The sequence below is a fragment of the Pelodiscus sinensis genome, chromosome 2 (genome assembly GCF_052426305.1).
Source record: "Pelodiscus sinensis isolate ZL-2025 chromosome 2, ASM5242630v1, whole genome shotgun sequence".
NCBI lineage: Eukaryota > Metazoa > Chordata > Testudines > Trionychidae > Pelodiscus > Pelodiscus sinensis.
The window spans coordinates 109,455,452-109,470,480 of record NC_143053.1 but is presented as its reverse complement, the minus strand read 5'-3'; the positions used below and the strand labels follow the sequence as shown (position 1 = coordinate 109,470,480).

Here is a 15,029-nt window from a genome sequence, read left to right as displayed (position 1 = left end):
CATGACTTTTAACAGGAAGAGCTATAGAAGATGCAAAGTTAATATTTGTGTGGCTCTTGTTACCAGAAAAGTGATGGCTAAATGAGAAGAATTCAGATAGCTGCCTTAACAGATTAAAAGGCGAGGGGAAGGGAAAGGTTAAAAAAGTTAAAATGGACAGCTTGAGTAAACAGATAATAAGAGGGCTGTGAATGCTGTAAGAACACACTCCCACTACTATACTTGAAGGGTTATAAACATCCATGTTGGGAGACTTAATTGTTTTGGGCGGTCCAAAGAGGTATAAGGAGTAACCGATTAATGAGCAAGGAAAAATGTAGGCTGAAACCCAGGAGCCATTTCTAACCTACGACATTGATTAGATTGTAGAATAATCTTGCAAGAGAAGGAGTGGAAGCCACGTTATTTAAACTGGACTGAACAAAGACAAAGCTGTCAAAACAGAAGAGTAGTGCTGCATTAGAGATGGAGTGGAGACTATCACTTTAGTAGGCTCCTATCTCCTGTAGGTTCTACCTGTCTATAAACTGGGTTACGTGTGCTGCATAATGTTGTGATGGCAGCACATATGTGAGAATGGCATATTAGAATAGGAATTTCCTTGTGGAAACTCAAATATCCCTCATTGCTAAGATTGCTGCTTTTCAACTGACTCCACTTATATTTGGTTAAAAAAAGGATGCAACGTGTCTTACTGTAAAAACTACACACTGGTAAACTTTTTATCGTGTACTTGGACCAGATTCACAGAGTTGTTCTTGAAGTCTCAAGAGCAAGCAGTATTCTACCATTACAAGTGAGAATGATTGAGCAAAACCAGCCTACTTTACTCATTCAGTTTCCTGGTGTATATATGTATGTGCAGGTTGAATCTCTCTAGAACACCCTCAGGACTCTGTCCCATGCCAAACTAGAGAATTTGCTGAACCATGGGAAATCAGTATGGTCTAGCAGGATTACCAACACTTCTACTGCTTACTAGACTCTTAGAAGACATTTAGGAGTAATTTAGAGTCAAATAACAGTACAGAACACTGCGAGCCAGGACTGGTGGTTATAAACAAACTTTATGGGACCACAGGAAACTTGTCCATTTATCATGGGTGTGGCCTTCTGGTAACTAAAATCATCGTGGACCATGGATGTTGCTGGACTTAAACAGGTTCTAGCTGTACTAAATGAAATATTCTCAAATTCCAATTCACATTTTCCAATAGGGGCTTGCAGGTTATTCCCTGTTTTTGATCTAGGACATGTCTTTCAGTAAAGTGCTAGAAATCTATAGTCCGGTTAAGCAAAATTATGATAGTTTTTAGTAATAAGCATGTAGTTTTCCCTGAAATTTGACTTCGTGATATCACATCCAGATTGATTTAATCCTTAAGAATCTCATGTTCTCTTCTAGCATAAAAGGCCATGGAATGGCCATATGGCTCAGGATGTGGGGGATTGCATTTCTGAAGTAGTATTCTTTCTGCTCAGGGCCAGCTACACTGTAAATAAACCACGGCATGGTATGCGATACTGCTACATGAACTGGGAACCCAGGGGGATCTTTGGCCTAAATCCTGACTAGCTATGTGATTTATCTTACCCCACATACTTTCCTTATGCCAGATCCCTGTGAGGAAAAGCTTAAGGGGGAAAATTCCACCCAAGTTGCTGTTAGTTCAGCTGAACCAGTGTTAGCAGTCACGGGTGTCCTAGACTCAAATTCAGTAAGCTGCCCATAATCATCAAAAACGTAAGCTTGTGCTTACTAGCCCATGGATTATAATGGTGGTTCTGAATGTTTTGAAGTATTGCTGCTAAACTGGAGCCCTGGTGTAAACAAGGCTCCAGTGACCAGTGTTCCCTCTAAGCTACTGGGCAGCACAGCTTCACAGGTGATTAATCAGCTCCAGCCAGTCAGCCAGCTCCATGCAGGGATCCCTGAGCCTCTGACCGGGCGGGGCTGATTAATCACCTGTGAAGCTGTGCAGCCAAACAGGGAACGCTGCCAGTGACTTCAGTGATGGTGCTTGATGAAGACAATGACCACTTTTACCTGCGCTGTTACTGGTTCCTGGCCAAGGGTTGTACTCTCTGACACTTGCATAAAGGGTCATATCGTGCAAAGGGAAAGAAAATTAATTAAGCTCTTTTATTGATAGGCCCTTGAAGCTGTGTAGGAAGAAGAATATGCTACAACCTGCAGACCGAGCTGGCTGCACCGTCATCCCCCGGGCTCTTCCAGTCACTGGGGGCAGGATTGTGCCGCAAGGAGACCTCAGTACTGCTTATTAGGATAGGAGGGTTGTACAGTTCTTCACAGTCCTCCTCTCAGGCCACTGGTTAAATGACAGAACTGGGACCTGTTCATATTTTAGTGTTCTTTTCTTAGGAGTCTCGGGGGGGGGGGGGGGGGGGGGGGGGACCCTCATAGAGGGAATGTTTCCTTCTGCCACATAAGCATCAGTGCAAAGCCAAGACATTTTAGGAAACTATGTGTCCAGGGGAAGCCAAAACCTTTATTTCTGTAGCTGGAGACACTGATCCTGTATGTCTGTTATATTGCAATGACTTTGCATCAGTCATGTAATATAGCAGAAATAGACTATATGTAATCAGTTCATGTGATGGATGTCAGGGAAGTAAAGTAACAATTGCTCGTGCATTTATTGAGCTGCTGTTTTCTGATTGGCTTAGATAGCAGACCTGTCATACTGTATTGCATGCTTCAGGCAAGAGAAGAGTAGTTTTACCAGAAAATTACATTTTAAAAGGTTCATTTCGTCTCCAAGAGTAAGTTGGTGTCTGACTGCCTGATTTCTCCTAACTCTTATCAACAAAGGGTGATGCTTGTGAATAACGAATAGGGCTTTGTGCTATTGAATGTTTTTCGTGTTTGTAGATCCATTGTGCAGTGAGAGAATCCAGCTCTCAGACCTCATTCAAACCTTTTTGTGTCTGTGTATCTCTGTAGCAAACTAAAAATTAGGGAGGGGACCCCAAACCCTGTTCCATTTTGAACCTCATGAAACAGGAACAAATGCAAAATTCCAAAATATTTTGTGAAATTGTTTTTTTTTCTCTATTTTTTGGGCCACTCTAGTTTTAAGGAAATTTTTATTGGTGGTGTTTTTTCTTGCCTAAAATATGAAATAGACTGGCTTTAAAAGATGAAGTTGAATTTTAGGTGGTTGAAAAGGTGGTTAAAACGTGTCAATTCTTCCTGAATTTTATAGCAAATGCTAACTTTTCTGCAAGTTTTTTAGTGTAAGTCTTTTACTTATAGAAATTAGCCATTTAAAAGATTTCTTAGTCTCCAAAAGTAGACTTCATCAAGTATACAAGGTCATTTTGCAAAGTCTGCTCTTGGCCTGAATTTTTAAACCAGAGCTGGCGTCTTGATATATTAAAAGTTAAAGATAAAAGGAATGTGTTGATCTGGACTATGACGAATGAGTTCAACTGTTCTAAAATATTTACAAATGCCATTGAGACCCAGAGTAGTTTCCATAAAAGGCTGTGTGGATGAGTAATTTCCTGAAGGGTTCAAACTCTTTTATGTTGTATATTGCTTGTAGAATCTTTCATTTCAGATCCTGCAGTTAGTCCATAAGCACCTGGCTTAAGGCTGAGGTTTACCAGTTAATCATTCACATTCCTACCTGGAACTCCCTCTGACACTCTGTCCAAGCCGCCCTACAGGAGCAAAATTCCTCAGCTCACCTCTGCTCAGCCACTCTAGAAGTATGGGATTGCGGGAACATGGAAGTGAATCAATAGAAGTGAATCTTTTCAGGTCAGGGGTGAGGCCTGTTGGAGGGGATGGTGTGGGGAACCATGGGCTTGTACTGCTCTGAATATTGATTTTGTGGATAAAAGGACAATGCTTCAGTGGCTAAAGTGGATTGAAACAGGAAGGGGAGTTCTCCTTGCACCGGATAAGGAGGAGGGAGAACGCAAGGAGAACTCCCCTGCTGCTTTGAGTAGAATAGGAGGAGCTGTGCTCTCCTAGCTGTCTCCCCTACTTTTAACTCTGGAACGCCTTTGGTCTCCAAAACTGTCAGACATTTTTCTCAAACCACAATCATTTAAAACAGGGAAATGGAGGGGAGAAAAGAAGCAGAAGAGATGCTTAGAAAAAAATGCATAGGCCTCATTAAGCACCATAATATGAAAACTGCTGTTTTGCAAACCATAGTAAGTGCAAGAGAAACAATCCCACAAAGACCCCGCCACATCCAAAGAACACGTTTGCTCTTTTGCTTTTTTTGGGGGGGGGGGGGGGGGGAGCAAACACACTGTTTCAGGGAGCCCTGTGTACCTTGTTTCCTGAGACAGAAGGGCTCTGCCGAAAGAGGAGGCTTTTCCGCCATTTGGCCCCGTCTAGCCAGGGCCAAATGGCAGAAAAGCCTCTTTTAAAAAAAAGCGGCATATGCTATGCAAAATGTGGAGTGTATTTTGCGTAGCTTTTTCTGCAAAAATGCCGCAGTCTAGACCTAGCCCAAGAGTTGTTCTGGATCAGGAAAATATTTACTCCTAGATGTAAGAGACAAAGGAGGGGAACTACGGACTAGTCAAAGTGAGGCCTGACATTTTTGGCCAGTACAACAGTGTGCATGGATCCTAATTATGAAGGCAAATGGCAGAGCTGGCACCAGGCATAAGCATGCTAGGCAATTGCTTAGGCTCCAAACAGCTTAAGAGAGCCCCCTATTTATTTTTTTTCCTATGTGTGGTGGTGGGCGGGATATCTGGGGGCTAACACTGTCTCTGGAATGAGACATTGAGAGGGATGAGATGGCACTGAGTGTTTAAAGAATTAGCCTGATGCTGCCCTCAGTAACTTCCCTTAGGACTTGTCAGCTATGCCAAGTGTGAAACTAACTTCTCAAAACAAGAGATTAAAATGGTTCAGCAGTTAGTGCATTTCAAGAATGAAGAGCAGTCATGAAAAGGTTATAGGAAAAGTAGACAGAAGTATAACTGTGATGTAGCTGAAGGGCCATCACAAGTTGGGGTGGAAATATTCAGAAGGAAAGCCCCAAGCCTACTTGTGATGATGAAAAAATAGTACATAATATGGTGAGTGTTCAGTGCACCGTGAAGCAATATCTCTGTCACTCTCTTGCATGCCCCTCCATTGTTACGTGAATAATCTTTTCGGTGAAGATGGTGTCATACTTTCATTATCATATTTAATCCAGATTTATAAAAAGTAACAATGGATTTCTTTGCATATTCTCTTTCAGCTGAGTGCTCTCCAAGCATGCAAACAGCACTCACTGATGTTAGAGTTTTGGACACAGCTGGAGAGCAGAATTCTTGTCCTGACAACACATCTTTTCTATTTATATATATATAAAAGGCGTGTGTGAGAACAAGGAGAGCTTCACTGAAAATTGTTTTCTGCATCTGTAAAGTATTTGCAGAATGAACTTTGAAGCTTTAATAATAATTGTAAATATATTATCAGAAAGAGTTATAAAACCTGATTTTTGTTTTGCTTCTTTCCTTTCTACTTCAGAAATGTTGTAACATTTTAAAAACATATTTAACTGTTTAAAAACATGGTTAACTGTTTAGTTGGGCTTGGTCCTGCCTAGAGCAGGGGGCTGGACTTGATGACCTTCTGAGGTCTCTTCCAGCTCTATGGTTCTATGATTCTGTGGTTACTGGATTTACAATGGACCTACCCTTTTAGCCGAGTAGCAGACTTTATTAAATGTGGCAAATACAGTTTATTTTAATTTTTAAACTTTTGAGATGAACAGCCATTTGCTAGTGGTGAAACAGTTATTCTAGGTCTAGCAGTAGCTCTGACATCCCACTTCCCTATTAATACCACTGAAAGCTTGCTTAACACGGTGTAAATAGGAGTGAGGGAGATTGGTACAGTATAATGTACATGATTTTTACATGTGAGGAAATGATCTTCATAATTCATCCCAGCTCTGCTGTTCATGAATGCTAATAAGTAATATTCCATGGCGTTTTTTTCCTCCAGCTGATTTTGAGTTTACTAGACTGCTTACCCAGTTCCAACTTGTTACTGTTTTACGCTGTTAAACATCACTGGAGTAACTCCAGATGTACACTATGGAAAGGGGAGTAGAAGCAGGAGTAGCATCTCATGCCTTGGATGCTGTCTAACCAGGAAACAATTTTAAGCAGTTATCTACTTTTTAACAAGTCAGATGTGGGGTAAAACCTTAAGAATCTGTTTGTTTGCTCCCGTGTTCAAAAGGTTCAAAAAGGGAACAAAAAGTAGTAATCATTAACATACCCCCAAAATCTGCTAAATTAGAGGAAAACGTGCTATCACTTGATATCAGACAAAATAAGTGGCTAGTTAAGTACAGCCAGCACTGAATAGTATGACCCGCTCATGAGGGCAAAGTGGTTAGTAGAAATGATGTTGAGTGGAGAGGGTGAGTGGGGCTAGCCCCAAGGTGGTTGGTATTTTTCTCCCTGAATTGGACTTGACTGTAAACTGAGTAATCCTGATGAGCGGACACCAGTCCTGGAGAGGAAATAAAGTGTTTTTCTTTTGCTAGATTTGAGGAAGCGGTTCCCTGACAACCTCAAGGTTAGTGTAATGGTCATGGGTACCACCTGGTATTGGGTACGGAGCCTTTAATTGATGTGGCTAGATCAGTTCCCCTACTGTATATCCCAAAGTATATGTTTCATGACAAGTTGTCTTGGGTAATTCCGTCTGTAGTAGTAGCATGTAATGAGGATAACATGCCAGGCAGAAGTGATTCATTGGACTGATTTTTTTTCTTCCTCCCCATTTGTACTGTCTGGTTGATTGTTAGATGCAGATCAGCGGCAAAAGCTTTTAGGACTAGCGTATATTAAAAGTGCTAGTTTGGCACACCTGTTCCAATGTAGCAACGTCTGGTGAAGTGCTGTCTTCACCAACGCTTACGTTGGTGCAACTTACGTGGCTTGGGGGGATGATTTATTCACACCCTGAGACATTAGTTATACTGACATAAGTGGTAGAATGTATAAGCCCTTAGTATTTTAATGAGATATGGAAGGAGTTACATTATGACCCACTTACAAATGTGCCTAAAATTGTCTGGATTTCTGCCCATCCTGGGAATGAAATCCTGTTTCCAGGGTATTAATCCAGAAGTAGAGACAGACCTTCCTCGTCAGTTCTCACAAGTTGCATGAAACTGGGAACAAATGTACTCGAGTGTTGCCAGCTATTCAAGCAATACTCTAGTTCTGCTAGTTCTTCAATTGCAGAAACCCTGAATAGTATATAATACTTTTCATAAATCTGATTAAGTTCAAATTTCCTATACATGGCGTTTATAAGCTTCCCTGCTAAAGTGGGGGAAGGAGCTACTTTCCAAGAAAAAAATATAAGGCTGGGTGATTTTTTTGACATTGCTTAAAGTCACATTACCTTACACCCACCAGAATTCAAAGATAGAATGGAAACAGCATCGTTCGTTCTCACGGTAACAATAATAGCACTTCTCTTTCAGTTGGTTGTGTGTTGTCCCCACAGTGCCACTGTGACAATTAACATTTCTTGCAAGGACTTTGAAACGTGTTGCCATAACAAGCTCGCTATTCAGCAACCACAGAAATTCTAACAAGGTGGTTAGTGGAGCTCTTTGTTTTATTATTTCTGTTTACTATGTTCTGAAAAAGAAGGTTTTAACCTTGGCATCAGCCAAGACATGCAGGCATGATTAATAGAATAATATTTCATTTGTACTCTGACTAACATATGCTAAGAAGGCTTGAAGACCCTCGAATGTATAGTCAGTCAAACTGGTGCCCAAGCCAAAGGAAAAACTTGCATCCCTCCAAACACATGTTTCTGGTCTTGAGCTAAAAAATGCACTTTGTGTTGAACTGTCTCCCCCAAGTGCTGCTGTTAATAAGCCATGTTATGTTTTTACTGGAAAAGCAGGGTTCTAGCCAAGCATTCTTAGCATTTTTCCCAGGATTTAGTCACAAAGTCACTTTAAGACATATTGCAAGTATGAAATGTGCACATATCAGATAAAGGGCAGCAGTTTTGTTTTGCTCTAAAACTCCATGGAAACATTTTTGTCATTATCAAATACATTACCCTCAGACCCTGCCTGGTTTCTCTGCTACTACATCTCATTGAGCAAGAAAATGCTGAACCACAGATTTCTCTGACAAACCTTAGCTTTTGGCAGAGTGATTCAAATACAGTGCAGATAACACCCTCCGCGGGTGGACGGTGGGGATCCAAGCGTGCTCTGCTTTGCATACAGCATCCGACAGAGATATACGGGCCTGTGTGCAGATGTGTGCTCTCAATTCTGGATTCATAACTATTCACCCCCCCGCCAAAGAAAAGTGACAAATTTAAAGATTAACTGAACTATTTTAAGATGTGTTATTGCAAGAAATGATTTGCCCAAGCGAGAAAAGCCTCTAACACAGTAGGCATGCTCACCCTTTCAGAGAAGAGGTTGCCTCTCACATCACACTCTAGCAACCCCCTCTGGCTTATGCTCAGAGCATTGTTGCATATCTGGGAAAGGAGTTGAAGCCAGTGCTGCTTGTCTGGATGAAAACCTCTGAGAATAAAAAAGGTTGAGGGGACAGTATTGCCCCAGAACCAGCTGATGTATCTGAGAAGTGACCCTCCATAAGCATGCTCAGGCCTGTTACTAGCAATACCAAATTCAGAGTAGAAAGATATTTAAAGTAACAGTCATAGCAGTAGTGAGAGTAGCTGGGATTGTTTTTGCGGGGACGTGCAGTAAAGATGAAGTGGGTACGCAAGTTCATCTGTGTTTCGCCTTCGGTATCAGATTGCATTCAGCGTGGATCAGAGTAGAGTGAGTTTTTGCTTACTATAGATGGACCTGTGAATCTGTTTGTTAGTTTTAGTATCTGAAATATTTAACCAATTTTCTTTTTGACAAGGGAACATTTATTGCTCGTATTTACTGAAACTGCTTGCCATATAGGAAGAACTTCATTCAGCAGGTATCTTTCCAAATGCCCTTTTTTTTTTTGTACCTAATCAATCTTGTCATATGACTAAGAATAGCTTCTCTACTGACCAATCAAGTAGCAGGAAATCTTGCATGCTGTCCTGTGTACCAAAGCACAATGCTCCCTTTCATAGGTTAGACTGGCTGGATTGCTATAGATGCTGAGGTCATAGAGCTGATAACATAGAACGCTGAGAAGGCACTGAGAATTTCAGTCTGACTATACTCTGTTAACACAAGTATCTTCGGAGTGTTCCTGCTCTCGCTCAAATTAAAAGCTAGTTCTGATTTGTATCAATGTATCTGAGGACAGAATTGGGGTATTTATATTGAAAGGCAAAGAAGAAAAAAAACTTCTTGTCAACAATTATAAAAATCTACACATGGACACAGAGAAAAATCTACTTTCTTTTCAACAAGAACTGCAAATGTATTGTCTTATAGGCCGTGCACATGGATGAAATCCAAATATTTTAATCTCAGTGCAAAATAGGGATGTTAAAATGTGTTTCATTAAATGCCAGCAGTTACACAATTACATGTTTGGAGAGGGGGGAGAAGGCAGGTGGTTCTCTAGGAGCCTGTGGAGAGCCTGTGTGTAACTGTGAACTATGTACACTGTTACACTTTCACATCCCTAGTGTAAAATTGATCAGTTTATTTCTAAAACTTCCTTTAGAAAAACTGTAAATGGTTGAAATGTTACCCTCCTTTTTGCTTCATGGATACCCACAGAGGAAGAATCTTCTGTTATATTTTTGGCTCAAAAGAAGCCTTTGCATTTGTAGTGTGCTGGCCAGATTTTCAAAAGGAACCTTAACCTAAATTCCTAATTTGCAAGTGCAACATTCTGCTATTCAGAGTTTTTTGTGTGATGTTTTTCCAAGTTTAAATTTTTTCTCCTGCAAAATTGAAGATGTAGAATTGTGTCCCTTGTGTTAGTGGCAATTTTTGTAAATAAAATAACATAGGATGTCTTGTAATTTAATTTTAGTAAATTAATAACATGAAATGATCCTGAGATTACTGCACATCAAATTTATACTTTGTGTGGAATTGTTTAGATACGAGCTATCATGCCAGTGGTTGAAATGCTTGAAATTCAGGGAGAAGAATATTTATTTTTGTGCATCTACAAATTAGAGTAAAGGCAGGGATTATTATAATTTCTTGCAAGTGGTGTAGTACTTTGAAAAGGACCTGAATCTTAAGTTGCTTAATATTCTTCTACTTTGGTCAATATCTTCCAACTTTGGGGAAGATATTGAAGTTGATGGTTAAAGTTAGGCTCCATATTTAGGTACCTAAAGAAAGCTAGCCTGATATTCAATGATGCTGAGCAGCTGCAATTTGTGTTAAAGTATTTAGGAGCTGCAGTTGCTCAACACATCCAAAAATCAGCTCACCCTTATTTACTTATCTATATAGGGCTTTAGGTGCCTATTTAGGAAGTCAAGGTAAGAAAATATTGACTCTCTCATACTGTAAATTCTGCTCTCACTTCTGTAGAGCAATGATACCGAGATCTCAGTGGTTCAGGAGCCAAATTAGAGATAAACATTACCCAAAGTTATGTAGTGTCAATTCATTGTTTCATTTACCAAAGTACTCTATGTTCATATTTAAATAGTACGATGGGGAAATATTTAGTGTATGCGCATATATATATATATATTTCTTTCTCACAGCAAAACGACTGACCAAATATTATTATTTTCTCAATTATAATTGGTTAGTAACTTAGCTAGTTAATAATGAAATCATAGTGTTTTAATATCATGTGCTGCAAAGAGCCACAGGGTACACATTAAGAACCACTTGCAGCTCTTGAGCCTCAGTGTAAATATCATTCTTCTAGAATGATGGTTGGAGTCAAAGCCTCGTTTTTATAATATGGAAACCTTTCCTGTTTGTGTGGGTCCTTCACACAGAAATGGGAGACTGAAAAATCAGTTTTAAATTTGAGGGGAGTAGATTTCAAATTAGTGGTACCCCCTGGTGGTACAGGACAGCAATAAGGATTCTTGAGGGGTTTTTTATTACTTGTTCTTGGAAAAGTGCCTTTGCTCCCCCACGAAATAATGTTTGGACTAGGGATGTTAAATATCAGTTAACTGAATAGTTGATTAACCTCATGAATTCTTATCGGTTACTCAACTATGATGTAGTCCCTAGGGGCGGAGCCGGCAGATAGTGCATGCTGGTCCCACTGCTGAGGAGTCCCCTGCTACTCCGAGCTGCTACCTCTGACGCACAGGGTGCCAGGTGGGAGCTGGTCCTCAAGGAGAGTCAGTTTAAAAATCAGCTCCCCTTGCAACTGGCTGCCTGACACAGAGACAGCAGAGCGGGGTGGCAACAGCCCTTGTCCAGGGGGGTGGCTGAGCTCCTGGACCTGGCACGAGCAGAAGTGAACCAAGCTGCCTGCCTGCCTGCCTGGTGCAAATACACTTTAAATGCAGAACCGCAGCGGGGGTAGATCCTGGACCCAACTCAAGCAAGGACTAAGCCAGGCTGCTGGCCAGCCTGCTAAAAAATTTACCAGCGGCAGGGGGGCAGAGGGTGGTGTGTGTGTGTGGAATGCATGTAGTCTTTAGCATTAACCTATAAGCTTTTGTTTATCGGTTAATTGGTTAATCAGCTACACTATTACATCCCCTATTTTGGACTCGTATCAGCACTTTTTCATGTCCCACATTTACTGCAGTACTGAAGGTGAGTGTGAGCTGGTCTACACTGTGGATCAGCTTTCAGGTAGGACCAGACTCCTCCCTCGTGTAATTCAGTTAAAAACAAAGAAAAAACAGGTGTACGTTTGACCCATTATCCTTTGAGCTGAGCAGAGACTGCCGAAAATCCTTGTCACCGTTTGAGGGAAGACTCGATAGTAAAGAATGGGCAACTTGGCAGTAAGTGACATTTTTTGTTTGCAAGTTGGTAATGTGACCCTAAGACTCTTTTTGTTGGTGATTCCGTGATTTTAATGGAGTGGCTTCTAATATAGTGTGCCATTTGCCATACCCATCACTGAAATAAAACCTGTTTCAGAGACGAACTAAACCATCTGTCATTCTCTTGAACTATTGTGTCTCTAGCTAGTTGCATGGGCTAGACTAGAGTAACTGTTCCGTGTGCATGAATTGAAGAGTGCTAGTTCACCTGTATTTATGTTTGTGTTGGGCAGTATTTAAAGATAGCAATGATTATTCGACACATATGTCTAATAGCCAGCATCTTTCTGCTCATGTGTTGCATCATGGCATGTGAGGGGCCAAAACTCCCCACATCCCTCCCCCCCCCCCCCAATTCATATGGGAGCATTGCTAGCTGTCCCCCTTCATCAGAGGATGAGGGAAAGTGCACAGTTTGCTGCATTCCTTACTCTGGCTGGGAGGCTCAAGGGGTAGATGAACCTGGACCTGCCCCAATGGGGGGACATGCACCCCTCCCCTTGCTGTGCCTGCTGGTGCTGCAGCAGCCATGGAGAGATGCTTCTCACCTGGCCCCAAGTTGCTGTGATGAGGCAGGGCTGGGGTTGTCCTCTCTCCCAGGGGCAACCTGCATACTGAACCCCTCTTCCCCAGCTTCACCCCCAAAACAATGATTTAAATGAAGCATGGATATTTTCATCCCCCTTCCCCTCCAAAAAAAAAATTAATTGAGATAAGGACCTGAACAACACCAGGTAAATCTTCTACTGCAGCACAGATTTCATCCACACACTGGATGCAAGTGTCATTCCTTTGGGCATATGTTGTGTTGTACAAATATTTCCTCAAGGGGGGCTGACATGTTTAGACTAGGGATGTTAAATTTTGATTAATCAAGTCGTCAATGGATTTTCCATCAACTACTCGATTAGTCGATAACGCGGGCACTCGCTATCCCGCTGGGCCTCTTCCTTTGAAATGTGTAACAGACAGCTGTGGCGTTTGTACATTTCAAAGGGAGAGAGGTGCAGCGGGACCCAAAGTAGTCCCCGCTCGTGCAGGTTCCCCACTGCACCTCTTCCTTTGAAATGTACAAGAGCTACTGCTTCAGTCCTCACTCGTATCCCTGTTGTGCCTCTGCCCTCTGTGTCTTCCCTTCCACAGAAACAGTTTTTGGGGGAACTGGCTTTTAAGCCGGCTCCCCTCAGCACCGACTCCTGCTTCCCCCCCTTGCTGCCTCTCCCTGATAAAGGCAGTGGAGGAGGGGAGCAACTAGTTGAGTCACTACTCGACTACCTGATAAGCATATGCTTATCGGCTAGTCAACTAGTAGCTTACCTCCCTAGTTTAGACCTGTCCATTGTGTACTGGGAGGCGATGAATGTATGGTATTGATTGGTTTCAAGGGACAGGTCCTCAAGAAACTGTGGAAAAATCAAGTTTCCCAGATTGCTTATATGTGGCCTAAACATCTCTGAATAATTGAAAAAATGTGTACATGATTGCGTAGCTAGGCAGGTTCCTGCACACCCAGTGTGAGTAAACAGACACACATAAATTATTCTAGCTAAGGCTGGCATAGACTTACGTGGCTCAGGTCTGCCTGTCTCAGTATTAATCAGAGCTCTCTGATTTTGCCCTTTCTATGTCCTTTGTAGAAACGTGTGTCCTGACACATAGCTTGGTTTTTGCACAGGTTAGAATTTATTCAGATCGTGGTCAGATGCTATAATGGAAGAAACATAGATTGCCTGCATATTTTATTCTCCTTTTTGGAGAGGAGCTTGAAAGATCTCATGGCAAAATTTAGCACAAAATGCTTGCATTAAAAAATACATATTATTTGCTTCTCTTGCCTACAAGCATTTTCTTTAAAATACTGGGAAAAAATGTTTTAATGAAGCATAAAAATTGATTGTCTCTTGCCAGGAGGGATCTTCCTCAATCTTTAGATATTAAAAGACTTCATGAGAACCACAAGAATATCTTCTTGAATCATTTACATTTTTCCTTTTTACAGGCTTATGTAACCATGCAGAAAATCTAATAATAAGTGTGCTATTAGTATACAGTGCGGTACCTTCCTACAAGCTGAGGTGTCATATTGTTACAAATAACAGTGCAGATATGTTAGTCTCATAGAGTTTCAGTACACAGTTTATTTGAATAACCTTTAACAAAAAATCTTAGACTAATTGAACTGGTCTTTGCCTCTGTTCCTCATATTTAGAAGGCAGGAGTGCTGCTGCGTGTTTTAGTTTCTGTGAATTGAGAATGGCATGAGCATTGGTGATAGGGATTGATTAGTAGTATTGTCAGGACCAGATGATGGGCATTGTTTTACCCACACTCATACACACACTCTCTTACACTTGGATGCTCCCTCCAGACGTGGGCATGAATGAGCCCATCAGACTGATTTTTCACTTATGACCTGACCCCAGGCTAGCTCCCAAACTACCTCGGTTCTCTAGTCATCGCTCTTACGATTGCAAGCTTAGCTTTAAACAAGGTGTGCTGTGAAACAGGGGCAAGGGACATCAGCAGGGTCCTCTCTTTCCCTGAGTGCCTCGACTTTAGTATTCATTCCACCATCCGGAGGAGTACGTGCCTTACTGAAATCTTTACTCTGTAACCTGTGACCTTTCTGGCCACTTTCTCTTCTAAGACATCTCAGGTTCCATCTTACCCGATGTGCCAAGACCCCTGTAGTCCTTTCCCAGACGAAGTGTGGCTTACATTTTTGAAGACCATTTGTGCTCACGAAAGGAAGCTTTCAAACATTTGGAACTGTCAAAGCAACAAGTTGCCTGCCCAGCCTCAACTCTGCTCTCATATGCACATGCATAATGATAGAATCTTTAATTAGAGTTCTGTTGTTTCCTCAAAGCTGCAGCCTCCTTCATTGTGCAATCAAATGGTGCTTTGGGCAAGTGTGGCAGCTCTTAAATATTCAACTTTATTTCTCATGTTCAGGGTGTGTCTCTCTCTTCTAATTCACTGTGCACCATGCTCTTGGGTCCATAGAGCTCCCGCCTCGTTCATTACAATTCACCCAGACTCTGTGGTGAATGAGGTAGCATATGCTTCCATGCCCCAGCCTCAT

The 15,029-nt window shown here is 41.5% G+C and overlaps 1 protein-coding gene across 19 annotated transcripts in view; it reads left to right on the top strand.

Annotated features, from left to right (window-relative positions):
* Positions 1-15,029, top strand: part of ATXN1 (ataxin 1) — a 291,336-nt gene that overhangs the window by 210,995 nt on the left and 65,312 nt on the right. The window contains exon 1 of one of the 19 annotated variants that reach the window (XM_089776376.1): positions 5,464-8,837. The exons of the other annotated variants lie outside the window; for them this stretch is intronic. The gene's annotated coding sequence lies outside the window, so the exon portion shown is untranslated. Of the gene's footprint in view, positions 1-5,463; positions 8,838-15,029 lie in introns of those variants that run through there. 19 annotated transcript variants of the gene reach the window in all.